The sequence below is a fragment of the Macaca nemestrina genome, chromosome 8 (genome assembly GCF_043159975.1).
Source record: "Macaca nemestrina isolate mMacNem1 chromosome 8, mMacNem.hap1, whole genome shotgun sequence".
NCBI classification, from domain to species: domain Eukaryota; kingdom Metazoa; phylum Chordata; class Mammalia; order Primates; family Cercopithecidae; genus Macaca; species Macaca nemestrina.
Genome location: NC_092132.1, coordinates 138,306,270 through 138,327,006, shown reverse-complemented (window position 1 = coordinate 138,327,006; position 20,737 = coordinate 138,306,270). Strand labels below are relative to the sequence as shown.

General features: G+C 35.5%; 1 protein-coding gene and 1 long non-coding RNA gene across 17 annotated transcripts in view; both read right to left on the bottom strand.

Moving 5' to 3' along the window:
• The window catches only part of LOC105463752 (macrophage scavenger receptor 1), a 764,939-nt gene that overhangs the window by 283,576 nt on the left and 460,626 nt on the right, over positions 1-20,737 (bottom strand). The window lies entirely within an intron of this gene.
• Positions 11,986-17,196, bottom strand: LOC139355910 (uncharacterized). The gene is made up of 2 exons (XR_011607202.1): positions 16,497-17,196; positions 11,986-12,123 (listed from the first exon to the last, which is right to left on the bottom strand). It is a non-coding gene; the product is annotated as an uncharacterized lncRNA (long non-coding RNA).

Here is a 20,737-nt window from a genome sequence, read left to right as displayed (position 1 = left end):
AGCCATGAAGTCACTGGGCAAATACACTATTATTAAACTCCTTTTTTAGAACTTGGCATCATCTGGAGTTGGATGTTATCGCTTAAAAACAATAAACACTTATTAATGCAAAATATTTATTAGATTACTCCAGTATTTAAATAAGACGCACTAATCTCATAATTAGTTTGGATAAAAATCTTTTATTTAGTCCAACATTTTATGATTATCTGGTTGGCTTTGGAGATGGTATACATTTCGGTCAAGCGTGATCATATTCACTTAAAAATAAATGACTACTTAAGATTTTTGTAACAAAAGGTGTTATATAACATTAGAAAACATACTGACGTCTCTGTCTATCTGGGTTTTATAATTTACTGATGGCAGTGATATAAAGAGAAAGTTTTTTAAAGTCATGAAATATTAAATAGCAATACACATATTTTACCAGGAAAAATATAATTCATTGCTAGAGCAGTGGTATACTGAGTGGATGAGTGGTACATTTTTAAAGAAAAAAAGTCATTATAGATATCTTTATGAACAGTTTTCAAGGAACTGTTAAGAATTGTGTTGGAATTTTACTGGAGCTGGATAGACATGAGGAAGCATTTCAGAAATTAAAAAATGCTGTGGTGGCCAGGTGCGGTGGCTCACGCCTGTAATCCCAGCACTTTGGTAGGCCAAGGTGGGCCAATTACTGGAGGTCAGTAGTTTGAGACCAGCCTGACCAACATGGAGAAACCCTATCTCTACTAAAAATACAAAATTAGCTGGGCATAGTGGCGCATTCCTGTAATTTCAGCTATGCGGGAGACTGAGGCAGGAGAATTGCTGGAACCTGAACCTGGGAGGTGGACGATGCTGTGAGCCAAGATCACACCACTGCACTCCAGCCTGGGCAACAAGCATGAAACTCTGTTTCCAAAAAAAAAAAAAAAAAAAAAAAAACCATGCTGTGGACATGTTCACAGAAGCAAGCAGAGCATTTTTCTAAGAAAAATAAAGAGAACAGTCGATATGGCTAAAAGTAAGAAGAATGAGGTTTTAAAGATAAGTTGAGTTCATAATGTCAACACACAGAAGCTTGAATTAACCCTAACAAAATTTTTTGTATTTTATTACTATCTACAGTAGGCCAAAAAAGGGATTGAAGATTTTTGAACTGTGCTTTTATCATGACCCTCTTCTAGAGGTTGCTTTCTAGAATGCTATTTGTAGAAGTATTAGCTATAGCTTAACACACGTAATAAATGATTCCTGCTGTAACACATTGTTACTAATTGATACCCAGCATATGGTTATTACAAACAGTAACTAAGAATGCCTCTGTGCGGCACTGCAATCCTCACGACCTTCTGCATTCATAACATCTGAAGTAGTTAAGACCCTTGCGCTGTTTACCGCTCATGTCTAAACTCCATTCCTCGAAGAGTTCATTATTCCTCATTCTCCCCATTATCAAAAGCACCTTTGCTTTCTTTTCTTACCTCAGTTAGTTCACATAAACCCTGCAAAAATAGTTTAGTATAAAATAGATTTAACTAAAGCTACTATTTGACTCGTAGGAAAAAATCAACACAGATGAAACAGTCTCATATTTTGAACATATTATTTGTTAACTGACTGATGGTATATATGACCTTTTTACTACTCTGAAAGTCACTATTTTAGTACTTCACAACTGTATTTCAAATGTAGCTAGTTGACAATGTATACAAACCATTCAGACTCTGATGATTCTTTTGGAGATAAAGTGAACTTAAGCATTACTGTTTCATCATGGCCCAAAATAGAATAAAAGGAAAAATTAATAGGATGACTCTGATAAATGGGTTAATTTAAACAGCATCATACTCACAGTTCTGAATGTAACAGGAATCTTGCTTTGAACTTAGCTTTATCTGTACATCAATAGGATGTTCAGTATATCTGGACATAATTTGGAAGCCTGATGGTACCAGACTGATATAATTCTATTCGTATCATGGCAAAGATTCTCTTGGATATATACTGGGTTCTAGACATCTGAAACCATGTGTCAGAAAACTGATAGAATGAATGAGCTTAATGAAGTCTATTTATGTATGTGACTGCATGTTTCCTATGAGAAATTTTTGTCTAAAACATTTTGGAAGAAGTTGCCCAGCAAAATAACATTAATTCAGCAATAGATTCTTACTAATCAAAAGGGGAAGAATCTTTGTAGTTTACAGTTCCTGTTGCTTTAACTTGGCTTTGGTCTTGCCCCTGTACGCATGTAAGGGACTATTAGAAAAATCTTTAAAAAGTTATTTCTAAATTATTCGGGGAAAAGCAAGACTACTTTGAAAGAGTTTAATCCACATGATAGGAACCATTATCCCATTGTCCCCTGCTGATTCAAGCCAGCAAACTACAGTCGTATGACGTGACCTCATTTGAACCTGGAGCTCTGAAAATTTGTTTTTCATTTTTCATTCAAAATTACAATATATTTCAATGACTTTTTTTATTCTGCCCTTTAAGGCTTCACTAGATCCCATGTCTGCTATTGTGAATAGTGCTGCAATGAACATACACGTGCATGTATCTTTATAAGAGAATGATTTATATTCCTTTAGGTATATACCCAGTAATGGGATAGCTGGGTCAAATGGCATTTGTGCCTAGATCTTGACGGAGCTGAAGCCATTATCCTTAGCAAACTAACACAAGAACAGAAAACCAAACACTGCATGCTCGCACTTGTAAGTGGGAGCTGAACTGATGAGAACTCATAGGCACATGGTGGGGAACAAGGCACACTGATGCCTGTCGAAGGCGGTGGGGGTAGGGTAGGCACCAGGAAGAATAGCTAATGGATGCTGGGCTTAATACCAAGGTGATGGGTTGATCTGTGCTGCAAACCACCATGGCACACGTTTACCTACATAAGAAACCCGCACAACCCACATGTGTACCCCAGAATTTAAAAGCTGAAGGAAAAGGAAAAGACTTCACTAGATCTTTCTGAAGTCGTTTAAACTATGAATAAAAAGACAAGAAAAAATACCTGGACTTTGTGCACTCTCCGGTCATTCCTTGTTATTTGACTCTTTATATCTGAAGCTTCTCCTGCCAAGACTGCTTTCCTAGGCCTGATCTTGGCTCTATTCCTGAAGCCCCATTTGGCCTACATGCTAGTAAGAGCCCACCAGGAATGTACTTTTCTTCATCATAGCCTCAGAATCACCTACATTTGTGAACAGCTTCCTTTACCTTCTACTGAAGCAAAGGAGAGATTTTTTTTTTTCCATAAATTGATCTTTAGATCTTGGCTAATAGTTTCAGCAAGGCAGTGCAGCTACTAGTCAATTACTGAAACAAGAATGACCCTTTCTGTTTTTGGGAAAGAGTTCTGCTTTTTAATGAGATATGTTTTGAGTAGTGATCCACATGAAAAGGTATGTAAGAACCAAAATTATTGAAGTCACCCTGGTAATCAATAGGATGACACATGCTCCTTTATATATAATTTGTTACCGAATCTTACTTCATACCTTTTAATCATGAACATTTTGTCATTGTTAAATTTGGTAGGTATAATACTAACAATAGCTAATATTTACTGTGTATTTATTATACATCAGGTACTGTGCTACATTCTTATAACTTATCGTAACTTTGCAACTGTAAGAGCCCTCCGTTTCCACTTGTAAGGATCAGACACCTAGAAGAACTGAGCTGATTGCCAAATTTTTAATTCTGAGACCCAAAACTAACACTCTGTATCTTCAAATCCATGTTCTTTATCACCTCATTGTAAGTTAAATACCACTTACTTAGTAAAAATGTTACTTACAAAATTGTGAGGTGCCCATAATTGTTTCTTGAATGGAATTTCTCATTCTAAGGGAACTACCTATTAACTAAAATTGTCTCATCAATAATGCAAACTGTGATAATAAAGAATAAGAGGTAAGAAAAAATTAAAATACTAACAAAAGGCTTCCTTTCGTGCTCTAATATTGTTCTCTAAGGCACAGAGAATTATCAAAAACACACAGGGAAAAATCCAGGAATAAAAATAATAATAATCTCTTTTATCTATTTTTTTTTTTGCTTTTTTTGTTTGTAATGTTCCTATGTCCTATCTTCCTCAAAGTGACTGTGTGTTTCTTGCAATTCATAGACAGAACAGATATCAAGAAAAACAACTATGACAACTTCAAAAAAGCAATCTCTAAAAAAAATCACAAGAAAAGGCGACATTTTAAAATTTCATTGAAACAGTGTGCATATCAGATGACAGTTCAGATATGGTAGGACACTGACAATAAAGTTATTTAATTCAATACATATTTATCAAGTGGCTATGTTACAGCAGTTCAGTTTCTTGTTCTGTCATAAAGTATGCCAATGGAAGTTCTGGGTTGGTAGGTACTCTACTACCGGGCAACAATAATGAAGATGAAGTACTGAAACTAGCTTGATTTAAAAGCTTATGTGTATTTTGATCTATTTTGTAGAATTTTTTGTCATAGCCACTTAAAATATAAAATATTTATTCCTCTGTAGAAAGATGAGAATATGGCACCCAACCAATGCACTGTAGGGGATCTTGGAGTCTAGCGTTGGAGATGCTCTTATGTCTTGACATAAGAGGACATCATTCTTGGTTTTTCACCATTTTTCTAAAGCATTGGCTTTTGTAGGTTTTATTTCAAACACTGACTTTCAAAATAGGCTTCTTGAAGCTTTCATTCTTAATTTTTTTGATGTATACAAGAGTACTCTTAAACATTCATGTCTTCAAAATGAGATTTCATTTCAACCATTTTAATTTTTATCCTTTCCAAAAAATCCCTTCATAGTCATATTATATTGACCAAATAATTCTTAACAATTTTAGCAAGGGCATATCATGATAAAGATGACAAATTTCTCATAAATATTAATGAGAGACCATAAAATATTTAACCTCCAAAATTACTGAACTTTATGAGAAGACGGAAGTTTGAAGAAATGAAGTAAATATTATCTTAATAATATATATTACAAAATATATGTGTTTTCCTCTGTAATTCTCAACAAAATGGTCATAGACCTTTGCCAAACATGATTTTTTCCATATGAATGTGTTTTACTTATCTCCTTTGCATGCATAAGCAGTGGGCTATTAAGCAGAATGCTATTATTATTTCTAGCTGGAGATGTTACTTCTTCCCACTTAGAAAAATAGTATATTGTACAGTTTAATTAAAATCTCATTTTTGTTACTTTTTCATCAACTTAGCATTTTGATATCTGAGAAAAGTATATTTCAACAAAAAGTTACATCTTGGCAAATTCTACCCATTTGTTGCCCTTGGACATTGTATCAGACAATAAATATAGTGGGGTGATTATGGCTTTGGGGTTTTAATGCTGAAATGTAAGCTCTTTCGTTTATTTAACTTACAGGTATTATTTATGGTATAGTTTTCCAAGAGTTTGCTGAAACATTGTGACAACATATTTAATTAAAATTGAGAATAAGGAAATAACTATTATCAGCAGGTGGTATTTATCCTGAGCCATAGAATTTACCCATTTTGTGATTAGCCACCAGAAAACACAATTTAGCTTTGTTTTCAGGAAAGGTTAATTTAGCAGCAACCACATTTACCTTGTCTTTGAGAAGCACAATGGTTGATAGAATCCTACATCATGCTGTTCAGCAAATGAAAGCGTCTCCTATTTTATAAGATTACAGGGAACGAGGCTCTACTTGTTCACCATGAGTCCACCAACACTAAGTACTTTACTTAATAGATTTGGCAAGCATGAATATCTGGGGAAAGTTTAAAAGAAACATTCAAGTAAAAAAAAGATGCAAAACCAAATATTTTCTGACTGTTCAAAAACCTTTGCCCCATTTGAGGGTTTGGAGTGAGAAACATTTATTCTCTGTAATTCATGAGGTCTGCCCTGGACCAGAGCTCCAGCAATAATAAAGTCATATGTTATCCAACACTTACACAAGCATGATTAAATGCTATAATGTAGGAGAAAATTAGGAAACATAACTTAAAGTTGTTATATTCTTTTAAAAGATGTATATTTGAAAGTGTTTATGGCCTACTTATAAGCTCCATGTAGTGGTATCCAGTTACAGCAGAGAAAAACGAAATTTTTTTCAAGTAATGTTTTATGCAGTCTTTCACAGCAATGCAAGCATAAAACCCAAATAGCTTTACCAAACTCTGAGACATTTCTCTTCATTCTTTATTGAAAAATGAAATAAAGCTACAAGCAGCAGAGATACTCAACAAGGAATCATCAGTGAATTTAAATGTGTTTACATTTAAATGTATCATGTTAGTTAAATCTTCCAGTGTATGTGTGGCAATACATAAAGCAACAATTTGCAATGTTTACTGAAATTTGCATTTTTACATTCTTTCATCAAAACCGATTCATAAAGCTAAATTTTAAATACGGTTTTGAAATCCTTTACCTCTCAAAAAAAAGAGTTCACGACTTGTGGAATTTTAATGTTTTCTAAGGATCTATTCAGATAAATTGTGGAGGGGTTAAGTGAAAAAGGAAGGTGAAGAAATACAACTGTCAGTAGGTACCTCCAGTAGGATTATGATTGTTCCACAGTCCTCGTCTTTCCGATTTGCTCAGGCAGACTCTATAACTATTTAAAACAATTATGGGCTGTGGTAATTTTAGACTATTCTGTCTTGCCCTCAAAAAGTATCTGTTTGTTGAAAATAAAGAAGGAAGAAAGTACCCTACTATATGAGAGACTTAGTGAAGATTCAAATAAAACGTACTCATTTCTGAAGGATAATTTTAGTCATAGAGGAAGAAATGCCCTAAAATACAATATCCATTTTTATCTGCCAATTCTTGTAATCTGCTGCCTCTGCTCCCTGAACAGCATGGTGCCTCTGCTTAGAATACTTCCCCACCTTCAGCCTACCCCTATGCCAACCTGGATGCTCACATAATCATTCTGCTTTGTTTTTATTATTTAATATTTTGAGCACAAAAAATAATATGTAATGTATACTTAAGGCATGAAGAATAATTTAAAACATATATACATCCACTGCCAGATTCAGCAATTAAGTACTAAAATTAACCTTGAAGAATCTTTGTACCCTCCTTAATCTTATTTTTTTTTCCATCAAAGTATTAATACGATTATTCCTACGTTTTACTATGGATTAACCACATATACACCTGTCACCAAAATATCAGAGTTAAGTGTTGTATGTTTACAGGCTTTGTATAAATGATACCATGTTATATTCTTTTGTCATATCAGTGTTTTTGTAATTTAGCCATGCTGACGAGTGAAGGGCTGATATCTCAATTTTATCTTTGTATATTATTCTTTTAGATGACTACAATACAGGAAAATTAATCATTTTCATAGTGATCATTGTTTGGATTTCTAGTTTAATACAAAGCTGCAATGAACACTCTTGATGAAGTCTCTTGGCATACATGGCAACAGTTTCTCTAGACTTTTGTGGAGGTACAGGGTATATATATTTTTAACTCTACAAGAAAATGTCAGATTGAATTTTCAAAGTTCATACACAATGTCACATAACCACTTGCAGTATATAAGCATTCCTCTTAGTCCACGTCTTCACGAAAATGAGAATCTTCGCAACCTCCAGAAATATTCTTGTTGGAATTTTAATTGAAATCTATTGAATATTTTAATCAATTTCAGAAAAGATATCTTTGATAGTGATTCTTCCCATTGATGTATAAGATTTTCTCCATTTGTTTTGGTTTGATTTACATTCTATAAGCATAGCTTAGTGGTAAATGTCTATCAAGATTTTTAGATTGTTTTCAAAGAGAAGGGCAATTGATTTTTAATCAGCCACTTGTTAAATTTTAATCAGCCACTTGGTAAAATGGAGTATAAATTTTTTTCTCTAAGTTTTTCCGATGTTTTGTATAGTCAGTTATATTATCTGTGACTAATACAGATTTGGTGTCTTTTTAAACATTTACATATTTCTTTGTATTTTTATTTTTTCTGCTCAACAAACGTTGAATAGAAGCCATGATAGTGGCCATTTTTCTCATTATTTTAAAAATGCTTTAAATGTTTTATCATTCATTTGATATTAGTTGTATATCTATGATCAATAATTAAGATGTGTAGGATTCATTCTGTTTCTAGTTTGCAAATTATTTTTAATATAAAATTGCACTGAATTTTTCAAATGTTTTAAAAAAATCTATTGAGGTGATATTATGGTGTTCTTCCTGTTCTTTTTTCAGTTTACTAACTTAGGAAATTAAGTAAATGAATTTCTCAAAAATTAGGTAAATTAATTTAGGAATTTTAAAAGTAGGTAAATAAATTTTACCACATTAAAGCCGCTATTGAATGATCTTGAATGGGGATTTTTGGCATCATTGTTAATGAGTAAGACTAATTACTTTGTCTCATATTGATAACACACTTACATAAGCCTCATAAAAAGAATGGTATAGTGGCCTCTTCTTATTTTCTCTGGAAATGTATGTACATAATAAGAATTATGTATTTATAAGAAGTATTTGTTTATTGACAGTTCAGTAAAACTAAACTTTAAAGTTATTTAAAATTATTTGTTAAATATTTTTAAATGTATTCAAATTCTTTAATTGGTTATGAATCTATTCACCCAACTTCTTGAATTAATTGTGTTGCTATGTTTTTCTTGGAACTGATCATTATTTCTAAATTTGAAATACATTGACAAAGCACTGCTCAAAGTTTTCTCTCTTTTATTTACACTTTCTCCTCTATAGGTTTTTTTTTATAATTCTTGTTGATATTTTTATTTCTCCTTATTTTCTTGACGAGTCTTTCATGAAATCAATTTTACCTTGAATATCCATTGAAGTGAAGAGGGCTGGTGACAAATAAGTATGTGTTGATTGATTAAACAATCTTGAAACTGTAGTGTAAGCAATCTTAATTATCAAATTCAAAATTATTAAATAATAAAATTGTATAGACTATCCAGTATGTAATAAATTTATCATGTGGCATTTTTCCAAGATAGTAGGGATGCCTCCAAAAAATAATAATGAAGAACTTTTGAAGTAAATCATATTAAAGATAAATGAAAAAACGGTTTGTAGAATTATATCTAGAGTTCACTGAGTTTCAGAATGACTTCCAGATTAACTTGATCATATTATGGAAGCCTATTTTAATTAACTATGGCTCACTGATATGTTTTACCTTAATTGAACATTCTGGATATAAACAAGTAAATAATGAAAAGGGACTTACTAATTTCAATATTGTGAACAAAATAGAACATGTTTCCGTTATTTTTGAATCACTGCATTTTTGGTTTCCAAGTGGTTTATGTGCATAAATCAAACTTTGCCAATTACTTAAACTCTCTGTTCCACTTTTCTCTTTGTAAAACAGTGGGAAAATAAAACTGACCTCATTACTTTTTGAGGGAATTCATTTAATCATCATGTGTGCATCTCATAGAAGACATGCTATGCATAATAAGTGCAAAATTAGCATTAACTATTGCTAATATCATAGGCAAATATACAATAATGTATCTAATGATTGCAGACTTAGTATGAGTGGATCCTTCTGAACTAATGGCAAAGATGTGCTCCTGAGTCCTACAAATATCTTATTTGAACAATGAAAAGAGAAAGTCTGAGGTCTCAAGGTAGCATTCAAACAGCTGCAATCAGGGTGCATGCCTTAATAACCAACATCATTCCCCTCAAATGTGTCACTACTATCTAGTTTATATTGCAATTTAAGCTAAACATTGCTTACTATCTAAGTTCTAATCACGTGACCTTTCTTTTTCCAGGGAAGAAAATACCCAGCATTATGTACTTGGGACGATGTCTGAAAAGGTCTATTTAGTCTGGTGGAAGTCAGACTAAATAGTAACCTTCTATACAGGGTTTTACCAAACATAGAAAGACTGTTTTGCAGAGGAAGAGCCACATTGTCAAATAATATAGTAAAACTGGGCATCATTGTCTTGATTCTGATGGGAATTCTGCTTCTTTCTTTATAATCTTTATCCTTTTTTCCCTCCTTGCCTTATTTCATAGAATAACACCTTCAATAAAATGCTAAATATAAATGGTAAGAGTAGACATCTGTTCCCAATCTTAGGGAAAACATTTCCATGTTTTAGTGTCAGGTATGATGTTAGCTGCAGGTTTTTTTCTTTTAAATAGATGCCCTCTGTCAGGTTGTGGGAGTTCCTTCTCTGCCCCGCTCTTGATTCCTAAGTTATATAGGACATTTTTGAAAAATCATGATTGGTAGTTGAATATTTTCAAATGCTTTTCATCTATTGAGATGAGCATATAACTTTTCTTTTTTTATTTTGTTGAAATGCTAAATTGCATGGACTGATTTTTGTGTGTGAATGTTAAACCTTGCATTTTTGGGATAAACCATGTGTGGCATCTTTTTATGTACTGTTAGATTTCTTTTGCTAATGTTTTATTAATGATTTTTGTTTCCATTTTTATGAAGACTATTAGTATGTAGTTTATTTTTCTTATAATGTTATTTTCTCATTTGGGTATCAGAAAAAAATAGACACAATGCATTTTTATTTTCTGAAAGAGTTTGCATAGGATCAGTATTATTCCTGCCATGAAGGCTGGTTCTCATTAGGAGAAAAGCCACCTAAGCCTGAAGTTTCTTTGTGGAACAGTTTTTAATTACAAATTCAAATTCTTTAATAGTTAGAGAATGATTCAGGTCTTTTATTTCATCTTTTGTCAGTTTTAGTAATTGATATATTTTAAGGAATTTATCCATGTTATTGAATTTGTCAAATGAGAGAACACTACTAAACACTTAATCTTGTATTCTCACTGACCTCAAACCCTAAGTCTTATGGTGACATTTAGTGTGATTGCCCACAGACAGAATGATGTCTTTCTACCATGTGACTTCATAGAATTATGTCATTCTCTTCAGTAAACTTTCATCTCCCTTCCTTATCCATATTTCATATTCTTATGCATCCTTCAAAACTATACTCAAATTTTATCTCCTTTTTAAAGATCCAAAGGCCCCTCTCATGCCCAGGATTCCCACTAAGCATGTCACGTAATCTTTAGTGACTGATTTCCTCATTTAGTTATTTATTTAAAAATATTTAGTGGCTGGGCATGGTGGCTCACGTCTGTAATCCCAGCACTTTGGGAGGCTTAGGTAGGCAGATCACCTGAGGTCAGGAGTTCTAGACTAGCCTGGCCAACATGGTGAAACCCCATCTCTACTAAAAATACAAGTAATTTCAGATACTCAGGAGGCTGAGGCAGGAGAATTGCTTGAACCTGGGAGGCAGAGGTTGCAGTGAGCCGAGATCATGCCATTGCACTCCAACCTGGGCAACAACAGCGAGACTCCATTTCAGGAAAAAAAAAAAAAAAAGTGATTATGATATGCCAAGTACTATGTTGAGCATGTTATGAGATATCAAACAGATCAGGTTGATTTCTTCATAAAACCTTGGCATCAACAAAATAAATTAGATTATCAGGCCAACAAAAGATTTATTGGAGAGAAAAAATCTGTACTGAGAATTTGAAGCATAAGTCAAAGCAGACCTGAAAATGCCCATGTGAATGAATATTTTAGGTGGAAGGATAGTATGCACAAAGAATGGTGTATGTAAGGAGCATGAAGGAGAAGAATGTGAGAAGGATTTTAAATATAAAGTTGGAAAGTTAAGTGGGGCATTGTCTAAGCACGTTTATAATAATATTTGCTGACTGAATTTAGGTCTTATCTGTTTGAAGAATTGGCAGATAGTACATTAGGTAACTTAGATGATATTTTAAATGTGTTACATAAAACATAAAGTAAGAATATGACATCAGTTTTGACAACATAAAAACATAGAAAGAAGTAGAATTGTTAGGTGCATACCACTTTAAACAATCTAATTTCCAAATAATCACTTTATTAAAAGTAACCCACACCATGACAGTAAAAATTATTCTGAGAAAATTGAATTATTTTTATGGAATTATTTTATTAGTTTTATCAAATTGTGTCTTCTGGATGATTTGATTTCTATCCATGGAACTACCGGACATAAATACTCATTTGGCCGTCTCTAAAGCCATTCTTTCAAATCTTCTTCAGAAGATCTGGGAATGAAAAATTGAATAAGGAAACATCTTATAACTTACAAACATTTACAACACAGGATTCATATCCCTGAGATAGACACATTAAATAACACAAGACAGAAAGATCATGAACAAATAAAGCAATTCATAAAATTATTTAGTATAATGAAACAATATGTAGGTGATTTTTATATGCTATTCTTTCTATATTTGTCTTGTTATTTTATAAGCACAATTATTCACTAAAATAAAATCTTCATCAAATTATTGAATCAGCCTCTTATTGTGAAACATAGAGGTCTTCATAAATGTGGAGCCATAAAAGAATTAAGACAAGTGCGTAGTTCTTTAGCCCATCCTAAACTTTACCTTATAATTGTACTTTTTGACCCTTATAAAATTTTGGAATCAATGTCAAATTTAATATGATTTTACATTCTACCTTTCATTATTATAGCGGTGTAAATATGCTAGCCCAGTTAGACTGAATGTGTTCTAGTCAGTGACTGCATCTTGCTCATTTCTGTATACGACACAGTATCTGACACAATGTTTTCTTCATAGAAGATCTTCACTAATCTTTTTATTTTAAACAAGTTAAACATATAAGATATTAACATTTCTCACCAGTATCAATCTTTTTGTCTCTGTTTTGTCTTCTAGGTAAGCAGAAAACTCTTCTGAAATTTCACTTAGCTGGGGCTATGTGACTGGTCCTGCCCAAAAGGTGGCAAGCATATGTGGCAAGGGGCATTTCCTGACCTAAGCCTTTAGTTTCCAGAACAACTTCTCTCTGTCATTTCTTCTCATGATAGAGCAACAGAAGTAACACATTCTTGTGGGTATCGTTAAAAGATGACGTAACCTCTGACAGCCTGAGTCCATAAATGTCTGCATAGAGCAGAGCCCCTTTCTAACCTGCCTGTGAGATACTGTGAAACAGACCTTTTTATTGCCTTAAGCCGCAGAGGTATTTGGAGATGTGTTTCACTTCAGCAAAGCTGGTTCTTTCATAACTAACATATATTTTTCTTAAGTGATAAAACACTAGTGTGTATATGAATCTTAGTAATCTCTCCTCATTGCTTTTTCTTACTAGGGGATTGTCTAGGAAAAGAAAAATGAGTCCTAATGAGTTGTACATACATAACCAGCTATCTTTTTAAAGTGTAACTGCTCTATGTTGAATGGATACTAACAAGTTCTTTGACCACAGCAGATAATGAAAAACACTTGAGATTAGAAGGTTGGTACATAACAGAGTCCCAATAAATTATTGATTAATAGAAACATTGTATCACTGAGGTTTTACAAATGTTTCAAAATGCATAATGACAGGAATTTTGAACAATCCTAAACCGGATAGATAGTACCCTCATATTCTTTTGTCCAGAATTATACAGGGACCTCAGGATTTTGCTAGAGACTTTTTAGATTAATCTTTCCAAACATCATAAACTACACATATTTCAGTATGTTCTTTTTTAGAGTCTCATTTTAATTTCCATTGAAACTATAAAGGATTTCAGGTTAGTTTTTATTATGGTTTTGCTCTACTGCATATCAGGGTGATATAGCAGGGAAGAAGTGATGGGAGAGGAACATTGCACAAGTGTATTCTTCTCATTGCCAGCTGACCACATTCTTACTCTATTTGCTGTAACATTTCTCTCCCTGTCTATCTTATTCCTTTCTGGCCTCACAAGGTCATATCTAAAAACATTTTAAGAAAAAATAAATTAAAAATATGGAAACATAAGAAAAGATCATTTGCCTGATATTTAAGCTTCAAAATCCAACATTGAAACTAGACTAAATTCCTAAGAGCAACTATTTTTCAATCTGTTCTGCAGCTGTCTGGTTTTATTTCACTTTCTAAAAGCTATCATTATCACCCATTTCCTTGAGGATACGCTCTCTAGTGAATTCAAGCTGACAGTGTCAGTTGCACTTCAATCATTAACTATTACTTCCTCTGGATAACAAAGAAAGGGTTTTCCACATATAACAAAGTAGATGATATGGTTTGACTGGACACCCATCTAAATCTCATCTTGTAGTTCCCATAATCCCCATGTGTCACAGCAGGGACCAGGCGGAGATACACGAACCATGGGTGTGGTTTCTCTCATCCTGTTCTTGTGCTAGTTAGTTCTCTCAAGATCTGATGGTTTTATAAGGGGTTTCCCACTTTGCTGGGCACACATTCTTCTCCTTCCTGCCACCATATGAAGAAGAATGTGTTTGCTTGCCCTCACTAAGTTTCCTGTGGACTACCTAACCCTACAGAACTATGAGTCAATTAAACCTTTTGCCTTTATAAATTACTCAGTCTCAGGTATATCCTTATAGCAGTGGGAGAACATACTAACACGGCAGATTGGTACTGGGAATAGTGGGGATGCTACTGTAAAGATATCTGAAAATGTGGAAACAACTGTGGAACTGGGTAGCAGGCAGAGGTGGGAATGGTTTGGGGGGTTCAGAAGAAGATAGAAGAATGTGAGAAAGTTTGGAACTTCCTAGAGACTGGTTGAACGGCTGTGACCCAAATGCTTCATGGTGATATGGAAAATGAAGTTCAGACTGAGATGGTCTCAGACGAAGATGAGGAAATTATTGGGAACTGAAGTAAAGGTCACTCTTGCTGTGCAAAGAGACTGGCGGCATTTAGTCTCTGCCCTAGAGATCAGTGTACTTTGTGCTTGAGAGAGATGATTTAGGGTATCTGGTGGAAGAAATTTCTAAGCAGCAAAGCATTCAAGAGGAAGCAGAGACAAAAGTTTGGAAATTTTGGAGCCTGATGATGTGACAGAAAAGAAAACCCCGGCACTTTAGGAGGTCAAGACAGGTGGATTACCTGAGGTCAGGAGTTTTAGACCAACCTGGTAAACATGATTAAAACCTGTCTCCACTTAAAAAAAAAAAAAGAGAGAGAGAGAGAGACAAAAGTTAGCTGAGCATAGTGCCACGTATCTACAATTTTAGCTACTTGGAAGGCTAAGGCAGGTGAATTGTTTGAACCCGGGAGGTGGAGGTTGCTGTGAGCTGAGATCGCACTACTGCACTCCAGCCTGGGCAACAAAGTGAGACTGTTTCAAAAACAACAATAACAACAACCAAAGAAAACCCTGTTTTCTGGAGACACATTCAAGTCAGGTGCAGACATTGTATGAGGAACCAAATGTTAATCACCAAGACAATGGAAAAAAATATCTCCAGGGCATGCCAGAGACGTTCATGGCATCACCTCCCATCACAGGCCTGGAGGCCTAGGAGGAGAAAATGGTTTCTTGGGACTGGTCTTGGGATGCCCTCCTCTATGCAACCTATGGACACGGTGCTCCATGTCCCAGCTGCTTCTGCTCCAGCCATGGCTACAAGGGGCCAAGGTATAGCTTGGGCCATTGCTTCAGAAGGTGAAAGCCCCAAGCCTTGGTGGCTTACACATGGTGTGGAGCCTGTGGGTGCACAGAAGAATTGAGGTTTGGGAACATTCATCTAGATTTCAGATGGATGGAAATTCCTGGATGTCCAGGGAGAAGTTTGCTGCAGGGGTGGGGGCCCCATGGAGAAACTCTACTATGGCAGTGCTGAAGGGAAATATGGAGTTGGAGCCCCAGTACAGAATCTCCACTGGGGCACTGCCAACTGGAGCTGTGAGAAGAGGGTCACCATCCTCTAGACCCCAGAATTTTAGATCCATCAACAGCTTGCACCATGGGCCTGGAAAAGTCAAGACACTCAACACCAGCTTGGGAGAGCAACCAGGAGGGGGCTGTGCCCTGCAAACCTACAGAGGCAGAGCTGCCCAAGGGCTTAAGGACCCATCTCTTGCCTCAGCATGGCCTGGATGTGACACATGAAGTCAAAGGAGATCATTTTGGAACTTTAAGGTTTAATGACTGCCCCACTGGATTTTGGACTTCCATGAGGTCTATAGTTCTTTTGTTTTAGCCAATTTCTCCCATTCAGAATAGGTGTATTTACCTGATTCCTGTACCCCCATTGTATCTGGGAAGTAACTATCTTGCTTTTCATTTTACAGGCTCATAGATGGAAGGGACTTGCCTCGTCTCACATGAGACTTTGGACTTGGACATTTGAGTTAAAGCTGGAATGAGTTAAGACTTTGGGAGACTGTTGGAGGGCATGATTGTGTTTTGAAAAGTGAGGAGATGAGATTTGGAGGGGCCAGGTGTGGTATAATATGCTTTGGCTGTATACCCACCCAAATCTCATCTTGAATTTTAGTTCCCATAATCCCTTCATGTTGTGGGAAGGACCACGTGAACACAGTTGAATCACGGGGGCAGTTTACCCCATTCTGTTCTCATGATAGTCAGTTAGTTCTTTCAAGATCTGATCTGATGGTTTTATAAGGGGCTTACCCCTTTGGTTGGCACTCCTTCTTCTCCTTCCTACCACCATGTGAAGAAGGACATGTTTGCTTCCTGTTCCACCATGAAGGTAAGTTTCCTGAAGTCTACCCAGTCCTGTGGAATTGTGAGTCAATTAAACTTCTTTCCTTTATAAATTGCACAGTCTCAGGTATGTCCTTATAGCAACCAGAGAATAAACTAATATGCTACATATGCAGAATGTTCAGAATTTCTGTGGGTAAGACATCTGTCATAATCTACATAGTAGTTTCATTCTACATTCTTAACTCTTTTATAAATGTTACTTGGTTTTCATTATGGCCACTCTTACTTTCATTTTTTATTCTGGAAGGCAGAATTTATCAATCAGATTCATAGATAATAAGGTTCTTTGCTCACATAAGACTTCAATAATTCTCAAGATACAAGTAGAAAGAAACATGAATTCACAAATAGATAACATACATTCAGGAAAAATAAACATGGGTACATGGGTAAATTGCATCATATATTTTAGCTCCTCATGGGACAAAACTGCCTTGGGACAGAGAGTTTGAAGACTTACTGTATGAGGACACCTTTTAATATGACAAAAGGGTGTATTGACAGACAATTGAAAGTAGTTGTATTTTTTTTTTAATTATACTTTAAATTCTAGGGTACATGTGCACAACATACAAGTTTGTTACATATGTATACATGTGCCACGTTGGTGTGCTGCACCCATTAACTCGTCATTTACATTAGGTATATCTCCTAATGCTATCCCTCCCCCCAGCCCCCACCCCACATCAGGCCCCAGTGTGTAATGTTCCCCTTACTGTGTCCAAGGGATCTCACTGTTCAATTCCTACCTATGAGTGAGAACATGCGGTGTTTGGTTTCCTGTTCTTGTGATAGTTTGCTGAGGATGATGGTTTCCAGCTGCATCCATGTCCCTACAAAGGACACGAACTCATCCTTTTTTGTGACTGCATAGTATTCCATGGTGTATATGTGCCACATTTTCTTAATCCAGTCTATCACTGATGGACATTTGGGTTGATTCCAAGTCGTTGCTATTGTGAATAGTGTTGCAATAAACATAAGTGTGTATGTGTCTTTATAGCAGCATGATTTATAATTCTTTGGGTATATACCCAGTAGTGGGATGGCTGGGTCAAATGGTAGTTCTAGTTCTAGATCCTTGAGGAATTGACACACTGTCTTCCACAATGGTTGAACTAGTTTACAGTCCCACCAACAGTGTAAAAGTGTTCCTATTTCTTCACATCCTCTCCAGCACCTGCTGTTTCCTGACTTTTTAATGATTGCCATTCTAACTGGTGTGAGATGGTATCTCACTGTGGTTTTGATTTGCATTTCTCTGATGGCCAGTGATGATGAGCATTTTTTCATGTGTCTGTTGGCTGTATAAATGTTTTCCTTTGAGAAGTGTCTGTTCATATCCTTTGCCCACTTTTTGATGGGGTTGTTTTTTTCTTGTAAATTTGATTGAGTTCTTTGTAGGTTCTGGATATTAGCCCTTTGTCAGATGAGTAGATTGCAAAAATTTTCTCCCATTCTGTAGGTTGCCTATTCACTCTGATGGTAGTTTGTTTTGCTGTGCAGAAGCTCTTTAGCTTAATTAGATCCCATTTGTCTATTTTGGCTTTTGTTGCCATTGCTTTTAGTGTTTTAGACATGAAGTCCTTTCCCATGCCTATGTCCTGAATGGTATTACCTAGGTTTTCTTCTAGGGTTTTTATGGTTTTAGGTCTAACATTTAAGTCTCTAATCCATCTTGAATTAATTTTCGTATAAGGAGTAAGGAAAGGATCCAGTTTCAGCTTTTTACTTATGGCTGGCTGATTTTCTCAGCACTATTTATTAAACAGGGAATCCTTTCCCCATTTCTTGTTTTTGTCAGGTTTGTCGAAGATCAGATGGCTGTAGATGTGTGGTATTATTTCTGAGGGTTCTGTTCTGTCCCATTGGTCTATATCTCTGTTTTGATACCAGTACCATGCTGTTTTGGTTACTGTAGCCTTGTAATACAGTTTGAAGTCAGGTAGCGTGATGCCTCTAGCTTTGTTCTTTTGACTTAGGATTGTCTTGGCAATGCAGGTTCTTTTTTGGTTCCATATGAACTTTAAAGCAGTTTTTTCCAATTCTGTGAAGAAAGTCATTGGTAGCTTAATGGGGATGGCATTGAATTTATAAATTACCTTGGGCAGTATGGCCATTTTCATGATATTTTGATCCTTCCTATCCATGAGCATGGTATGTTCTTACATTTATTTGTGTCCTGTTTTATTTCACTGAGCAGTGGTTTGTAGTTCTCCTTGAAGAGGTCCTTCACATCCCCTGTAAGTTGGATTCCTAGGTATTTTATTCTCTTTGAAGCTATTGTGAACGGGAGTTCATTCGTGATTTGGCTCTCTGTTTGTCTGTTATTGGTGTATAAGAGTGCTTGTGATTTTTGCACATTGATTTTGTATCCTGAGATTTTGCTGAAGTTGCTTATCAGCTTGAGGAGATTTTGGGCTGAGATGATGGGGTTTTCTAAATAGACAATCATGTCATCTGCAAACAGGGACAATTGGACTTCTTCTTTTCCTAACTGAATACCCTTGATTTCTTAGTCTTGCCTGATTGCCGTGGCCAGAACTTCCAACACTATGTTGAATAGGAGTGGTGAGAGAGGGCATCCCAGACTTGTGCCAGTTTTCAAAGGGAATGCTTCCAGGTTTTGCCCATTGAGTATGATATTGGCTGTGGGTGTGTCATAAATAGCTCTTATTATTTTGAGATACATTCCATCCATACTGAATTTATTGAGAGCTTTTAGCATGAAGCACTGTTGAATTTTGTCAAAGGCCTTTTCTGCATCTATTGAGATAATCATGTGGTTTTTGTCTTTGGTTCTTTTTATATGCTGGATAATGTTTATTGATTTATGTATGTTGAACCAGCCTTGCATCCCAGGGATGAAGCCCACTTGATCATGGTGGATAAGCTTTTTGATGTGCTGCTGGATTCGGTTTGCCAGTATTTTATTGAGGATTTTTGCATCGATGTTCATCAGGGATATTGGTCTAAAATTCTCTTTTTTTGTTGTTGTGTCTCTGCCAGGCTTTGGTATCAGGATGATGTTGACCTCATAAAATGAGTTAGGGAGGATTCCCTCTTTTCCTATTGATTGGAATAGTTTCAGAAGGAATGGTACCAGCTCCTCCTTATACCTCTGGTAGTATTCGGCTGTGAATCTGTCTGGTCCTGGACATTTTTTGGTTGGTAGGCTATTAATTATTGTCTTAATTTCAGAGTCTGCTATTGGTCTATTCAGGGATTCAACTTCTTCCTGGTTTAGTCTTGGGAGAGTGTAAGTGTCCAGGAAATTATCCATTTCTTCTAGGTTTTCTAGTTTATTTGAGCAGAGGTGTTTATAGTATTCTCTGATGGTAGTTTGTATTTCTGTGGGGTCAGTGGTTATATCCCTTTATCATTTTTTATTGCGTCTATTTGATTCTTCTCTCTTTTCTTCTTTATTAGTCTTGCTAGTGGTCTATCAATTTTGTTGATCTTTTCAAAAAACCAGCTCCAGGATTCATTGATTTTTTGGAGGGTTTTTTGTGTCTCTATCTCCTTCAGTTCTGCTCTGATCTTAGTTATTTCTTGCCTTCTGCTAGCTTTTGAATGTGTTTGCTCTTGCTTCACTAGTTCTTTTAATTATGATTTTAGGGTGTCAAGTTTAGATCTTTCCTGCTTTCTCTTGTGGGCATTTAGTGCTATAAATTTACCTCTACACACTGCTTTAAATGTGTCCCAGATATTCTGGTATGTTGTATCTTTGTTCTCATTGGTTTCAAAGAACATCTTTATTTTCGCCTTCATTTCGTTATGTACCCAGTAGTCATTCAGGAGCAGGTTGTTCAGTTTCCATGTAGTTGAGTGGTTTTGATTGACTTTCTTAGTCTTGAGTTCTAGTTTGATTGCACTGTGGTTGGTCTGAGAGACACTCTGTTATAATTTCTGTTCTTTTACATTTGCTGAGGAGTGCTTTACTTCCAACTATGTGGTCAATTTTGGAATAAGTGTGATGAGGTGCTAAGAAGAATGCATATTCTGTTGATTTGGGGTGTAGATGTCTATTAGGTCTGCTTGGTGCAGAGTTGAGTTCAATTCCTGCATATCCTTGTTAACTTTCTGTCTCATTGATCTGCCTAATGTTGACAGTGGGGTGTTAAAGTCTCCCACTATTATTGTAT